Raw genomic sequence first — 7,139 nt, forward strand, 5'->3', positions numbered from 1 at the left:
ACTCAAGCCATGATGTTTCAAAACTTACAACCCGTAACACTTAAAGTCGTGGGCTTATGGCGGGGGGGGGGGGGGGGGGGGCGGGGGGAAGAACAAAAATAAAAAACCACCAAAAAAAGACTTTGTTTTTCCCTAGTGAGAGTGCTCATCCTTCCTCCTCCGTCACCGCGCGGGCGTCCCCTGTATCACACTGTGAAGCACAAAAGCCCCAGCAGTCCAGCTGCTGTTGAATCTCCTTCAAAGGCTTTTTGGCTAAGCTGCTGTTTTATACTTTCCAGCTTGGAAGCCTGGTCTATACCATCTCCAAAAGTCAGCAGATTCTGACAATACTGCCAGGCAAAGATGGTGGCTGCAGGAGACAGCCAGCTGCAGGTGCTAATGGCTGCATCATGGCCCTTTAGCTCTTTCTGGCCACCTGTGCTGCCTACCTGGTGCTCCCCCTTCAACCCAAAGGCGCTGCTCCCAGCATACATCAGGCCTTAGCGTGGGCTGGGCTAGCCAAAATCTGAGCAGGAGTTGAGTGAACAGTCACGCTCCACCCCTTGGTGTAGTCAAACATCTAGCGAACCCGCTGCTTTGGCGAGTGGAGGTACCGTTACTCCTCTTGCCTCGCCTCCAGGGATCTGAGGCAGCGCCAGAGCTTACAGCCTTCGGGCAACCGTTAGTCTCCTATTGCTATGCTGCGCTAATCACGATCCCAGTATCGGACCGAGTCGGAGACCCAAGCGCAGCGTGGACGCTTGTTTTATCAGCGTAAGAATGTACATCCCAGCTCCTGAACCCTATCGCATCCCTTGACAGCGGTACTGGCAGTAGCAGCAGTCGCCAGGCTCCTCTTCCACGTGCTTTTAAGGGTCTGGTACGCCCTGGTCTCCCTGAGGAGGTGAATCTTCGCAGGTGTTCAGGGCAAAATGCCTGTAAGATTTATGCGAGTAAAGTACACGGTGCTCAGCTCTGGCAAGTGAGCCGAGCGTACCGCTGAAGCCATCAAGTTATACCTTAAGGGTGTTTTCACCAGGAAGCCTCAGCGCCTGGAGTTCTGTTGCTACAGATAACGGATTGAACCCCCTTCCCCCTGTGACGGTTGTGTCTGCCTGCACTGTGGACCTGCTCCAGCAGTTTGGCAGGAAAATGAAGGTGCTCTGCTCAAAGAATCGTCCTCAAATGGCTAGTTGGATTAAAACGCTTCAGGTAGTACCAGAAAAACCCCAGTCCCTTTCAGATGTTCACACGGAGAAGGAGGGCATCTGGGAGTGCCTCTTCCCCTCCACCGACTGGAAAGGGGCTTGGATGGCTTTCAGGCATTTGCACTGTCGCGTCTAAGCGAGGTTGGAGTCTTAAGCTATGCAAAACGGCAAAAATCAATGGAGGGCGATGATATAGATTGAAATGTCTCTTACCTGTGTTCCTCTGTCAGCTTCACCACCATGGGCAAAAGTTCATACAGCGCAAATACACCAGGCAGACCCTGGTCTCCCAGTAGCCCGTTGGCTATCTTCTCATGTCGCGTAACCGAAAACGGGTTAGTCCTTACCACCTAGCAGGAAACAAACACAGCAAACGTCGTCTCATTAGCGAGGAACAGGAAAGGCTACTAAAACATGAGTTCAGTGAACCGTATCAGTGTAGCCCTGCCCACTCACTTGTGGGGGGCCTGACAGTGCTTACAAAGGGTCGTAAAAAAAGCACCATCAGGATCGAGTCTATTTTTCCTACAGGCTATCAGTTAAAGCCCCAGCTAGCCCAAAGAATGAGTGATGCATCAGTCCCCAGGCCGGACTGTTTTGGTCTCTGCTGGCAAGTAACGGCACAAGCTGTTCCTCTCGACCTCAACCCCAAGTCCACGTCATCTTCCACCAAAATGTAGTCCACCCAAGCATGCTTCAGGAGACAGCACCGGTAGGAGAAAGCCATATGTATATGCAAGAGTGAGAAAAACGGAAGTAATACATAAAGGCAGGAGAGTGCCAGGGCTGCAGAAGGACACAGGTTGCCCATCTTTATATAAACAAAGATCACCCTGCAGCATTCTCCTGCACCCTGCCATTCTTCTAACCGTTGCCCATACCAGTCCTCCTCTTAGAGCAAATCAACTGGGTTTCTGTAAAATAACATTACCTTCCCCTATTGACATTATCCCTAAAATGACATTAGTATCCCTAATAAGCTATCTGACCAGGAAGGCCAAGGCGCGGCTGGAACTGAACCTGGCAAAGGACGCAAAGAATAACAAGAAGGGCTTCTACAGGTATGTCAGCCCGAAAAGGAAGGCCAAAGAAAGCGCACCCCCCCCCCCCCCGATGAGCAAGACTGGCAAACTGGTTACAAGGGACAAGGAGAAGGCCGAGGTACTCAACAACTTTTTTGCCTCAGTCTTCACTGGCAGCCTCTCTTCCCACACCTCTCCAGTGGGTGGACCGCAAGACGGAGACTAGGGCAGCAAAGGCCCTCCTCCAGCAAAGATCAGGTTCGTGACCACCTGAGGAACCTGAACATACATACGTCCGTGGGACCTGACGAGATGCATCCCAGAGTCCTGAGGGAACTGGCTGATGGAGTCGCCAAGCCGCTCTCCATGATATTTGGAAAGTCACGGCAGTCGGGTGAAGTCCCTGGTGACTGGAAAAAGGGAAGCATGACACCCATTTTTAAAAAAGGTAGAAAGGAGGACCCTGAGAACTACCGACTGGTCAGCCTCACCTCTGTGCCTGGGAAGGTCATGGAACAGATCCTCCTAGAAGCTATGCTAAGGCACGTGGTGGACAGGGAGGTGGTTCGAGGCAGCCAGCAGGGCTTCACCAAGGGCAAGTCCTGCCTGGCCAACCTAGCGGCCTTCTATGATGGAACGACTACACCAGTGGACGAGGGAAGAGCTACAAACGTCGTCTATCTGGACTTCTGTAAGGCCTTTGACACGGTCCCCCACAACGTCCTTCTCTCTAAATTGGGAGAGATACGGATTTGATGGGTGAACTGTTTGATGGACGAGGAATTGGTTGGATGGTCTCATCCAGAGGGTAGTGGTCAACGGCTCAATGTCCAGATGGAGATCGGTGACAAGCGGTGTCCCTCAGGGGTCCGTACTGCGACCAATACTGCTTAATATCTTCATCAATGACATCGACAGTGGGATCGAGTGCACCCTCAGCAAGGTTGCAGATGACGCCAAGCTGAGCGGTGCAGCTGACACGCCTGAGGGATGGGATGCCATCCAGAGGGACCTGGACACACTTGAGAAGTCGGCCCATGTGAACCTCATGAGGTTCAACAAGGCCAAGTGCAAGGTCCTGCACCTGGGGCGGGGCAACCCCCGCTATCAGTACAGGCTGCAGGATGAAGGGATTGAGACCAGCCCTGCGGAGAAGGGCTTGGGACCAGCCCTGCGGAGAAGGGCTTGGGGGTACTGGTGGATGAAAAGCCAGCAATGTGCACTCACAGCCCAGAAAGCCAACCGTACGCCCAGGCTGTATCAAACGAAGCATGGCCAGCAGGTCGAGGGAGGTGATTCTGCCCCTCTACTCCGCTCTGGTGAGAGCCCACCTGCAGTACTGCGTCCAGCTCCAGGGTCCTCACTACAAGACAGACACGGACCTGCGGGAGTGGGTCCAGAGGAGGGCCACAAAAACGATCAGAGGGATGGAACGCCTCTGCTGTGAGGAAAGGCCGAGAGAGTTGGGGTTGTTCAGCCTCGAGAAGAGAAGGCTCTGGGGAGACCTTATCACGGCCTTCCAGTACTTAAAGGGGGCTTATAAGAAAGATGGGGACAAACGTTTTAGCAGAGCCTGTTGTGACAGGACACGGTGTAAAACTACAAGAGGGTAGATTCAGACCAGATACAAGGAAGAAACTTTTTACGATGATGGTGGTGGTGAAACCCTGGAACAGGTTGCCCAGAGAGGTGGTAGATGCCCCATCCCCGGAAACTTTCAAGGTTACGTTGGACGGGGCTCTGAGCAACCTGATCTACTTGAAGATGTCCCCCCCGCCACTCACTGCGGGGAAGGGGGCGGGCCGGGTGGACTACACGACCTTTAAAGGTCTCTTCCACCCCAAACTATTCTATGATTACCTTTAAAAAAATCCAATGGCTTACGAACCCTCGGAAAAACTCCTACTGAGTATTCTGAGATTAGCAGGCTTGGTGCATGAATTCCCAGGAGAAATTCTCTAGCCTGTTGTACTAATGAGATTAAGCAAGATCATCATCACCCCATCCCACTTCCAACAGGCAGAAGTCGCTCCAACAAGTCACCACGTCCTCCGCAACTACATTATCTGCACAGAGCAACTATAATCCCCCAACACATTATCTCCAACACTGATACGTTAAAATCGTTTAAGACAAAGATTCTCAACCTCTTCCACCTGGTGACCTCCTTTACCACAGAAGAGTGACCTGGCATGGCTCTCCTTTCAGCTTTCAGGAAATCTTCTCAGCTCCCAGCCTAGATCAACAGCTCCTCCCAAAGGAGATTTATGGGCACAGCAAGTAACAGAAATTAGTTAACCCTCTAGTTAAAACGGCTGGGGGGCGGGGCGGGGAGGGGCGGGGGGGAAGGATACGGCAACACTGACTCTCAACAGCGTGCACTGCAAAAACGAGCAGAGCAGGAGAGGAGAGAGATATTCCGATCCTTACAATGAAAAGACACACCGATTCAGACAGAGCAGCACTTAAAACTCGTACCAAAAAGGGGAAGCGCAACAGCTTTGCCAGTGTGCTTTCTAGGCCGTATAAAATGACTCCCTAGCTAGCCAAAGGGCTAATATATGGACAAGCAATCATTTCAAGCGCAACAGAGAAACAAAAACGCAGGAATTAACCACTAAAAGGAAAAACACAGTGGCATGCCCATATATGTTAAGTGAGCTCTAAAGCAGCATGCCAGGTAACAATGCTGGTTATATTTAGACTCTTTCCCACTTCTTAAGGGAACAGAAAGGTCATTTTAGGAGCAACCAAAGCTATCCAGAAGTGCACTCGAGGTTTACATTCACACCATGTTAACATTCAAAGCTGGGTAACAAGTTTTTGTTCTTAATCGGTCCTGTGCTTCTTTTGTCACACCTGATGCACAGAGAAGGCAGCGTACCACGAGGCTGTTTTGTTCCTTCTGCTGCAAGATCCCAACAAAGGCGAATACCTGGAAGGATGGGGGGCGGGGCAGGAGAAAAGTACGTTTGGACGACATACCTCAAAGGAGGTTAAGTAACCTCCTTTTTTGTTTGTTTCGGAAGACCGTTCACGTATATTCACCACTCTGCATGACTAACCAACAACTGTCACAGACTTACACCTCCTCAGAGATGGGCCTCTGAATCCTTCACACAGCAGTTTCGACCCACTTTGCCACACGCTACAGCCCTGGCGGGGCTTCTACAACAGCATGTTTCGTGGTACGGAGAAGCTATGGAAGGTACGGAGAGCCTCCAGGTGGCTGCTTGACAAACGTTAGGCATTCCCAGCAACTGGTACGACTTGAGCTCTGACCGATTATAGCCCAGTGACAAACGGAAATGTCACGTTGTTGGTCTCCAAAACGAGCTTGACACAACTGGAAAACAGCTTGTCCGTCTGCACAGAAATGGGTGAGACCTTGCGTCTTTCAGCACCGAGACAACCAAACTCTGAAAGGAGTTTACCAGCGTAAAAAGGAAAGTCCTCAGCAATGCTGAGGATGAAATAAGAATCTCAGCCTCCGGTATTCAGTTTGGGGATGAAAATGGTTAATTCCCCGGCAGACGCTACTTTGGGACAGAAGTTAAGAACGAGCTCACACAAAACACCCCCTATGGAAGGAATACTGTACAGGCCATCCGCCAGAGGATTTGGATCTCCTCCACACTGAAACGGTGTCCTCGACTGATGGAGACTGAGTTTTCTTTCTTTGCTTCTGTGGTTTTTTTCTGGGCCAAAGAAAAAGCTGAAGCCTGGAATCATGAATCCCTCAAGATGGAAACACCTCTGCGGAAGGACGCAACTTGACAGATGGGACAGACCAAGTCACTACAGAGACAATAACAGCGAGGGAGAGTCCACAACCTATGGGCTGCCACGGATCCATTCTTACAGAAGAATTCTTTGCAGGTAGGAGGAATGAGAAACACCAAATGACACCCGTTGTTTGTGTGAGCGATAAATGCCTGGTCTTTGCTCCCGTAAGGATGCAAAGCCTGCAGCAGAAGTGAGAAGGCAAAGCCATAACCAGGTTTCATTCCAAGACGGCTCACGTAACGGTGAACTAATTTACACAGCTCCCCTCTGGACACCAAATAACCCCAGAAAAGATTCCGTTTGACGAGATACAGCCTTTGCGCTGCTGCAAAGGTAGCGCAATTTGCGCTGCCCTTAAACAGGCACGTGCACAAACTATAGACAACCGAACTCTGCACGGTCTTAGCAATCGTGAGCGCAGCTTCCAAAGGCAGACCAAAACCACAACGGTCCTCATCATTCTCTGAACACGGGCCCAGGAGGATTTCATTGCACAGACCTTCATAGACGCTTTGGAAAAAAAACACGCGTGCAACACAACTGTATTAATTCAAGCGCTAAGAAGATACAAAAAGGTGTAAAGGTTACCGCACGTCCTCCGACTCTGCCCCGTAACAGCTCTCGCAGCGATCCGCATCCAAAGAACTTGGATCAAACACTTTTTCTTCTTCTTTCCCCAGCTCTAAGACAAAAGAGGATGCAAAGCGACGAGGCAGTGACTAGAAACGCTATCTTGTACTCTTGTTCCGTTCTGTGCGCAACAACTGTTCTACACACAAACGCAACGATTCTGTGTCGCAAGCTGCGCGTCCTGCACCCAAAGCCCACCTGAAACGGTATGCGCAGAGCCTGCTGAGGTGCGAAGTAAGACCAAGAAGCAGAGTGACATTTGTCATCTCAAACGCACCCTCCAGAGCAAGAACCGGCTATCTGTAAGCCTCGCTGGAGCGCTGATCAGACGTTACTTGCCTAAAGGCTTTGTTAAAACATCGTCTACTTCAGACAACGTCGCACAGTAAATGGCGACAATTGTAACAGGACCTGTTACACAAACAAAATTTTAAATAGCAGTCAACGGCAGTCAACAGTGCACAACGCAGAATCCTGTCCCAAGACGGGTAGGGAACACGGTTATACCTTGCTG

Source organism: Haliaeetus albicilla, chromosome 2 (assembly GCF_947461875.1).
Source record: "Haliaeetus albicilla chromosome 2, bHalAlb1.1, whole genome shotgun sequence".
NCBI lineage: Eukaryota > Metazoa > Chordata > Aves > Accipitriformes > Accipitridae > Haliaeetus > Haliaeetus albicilla.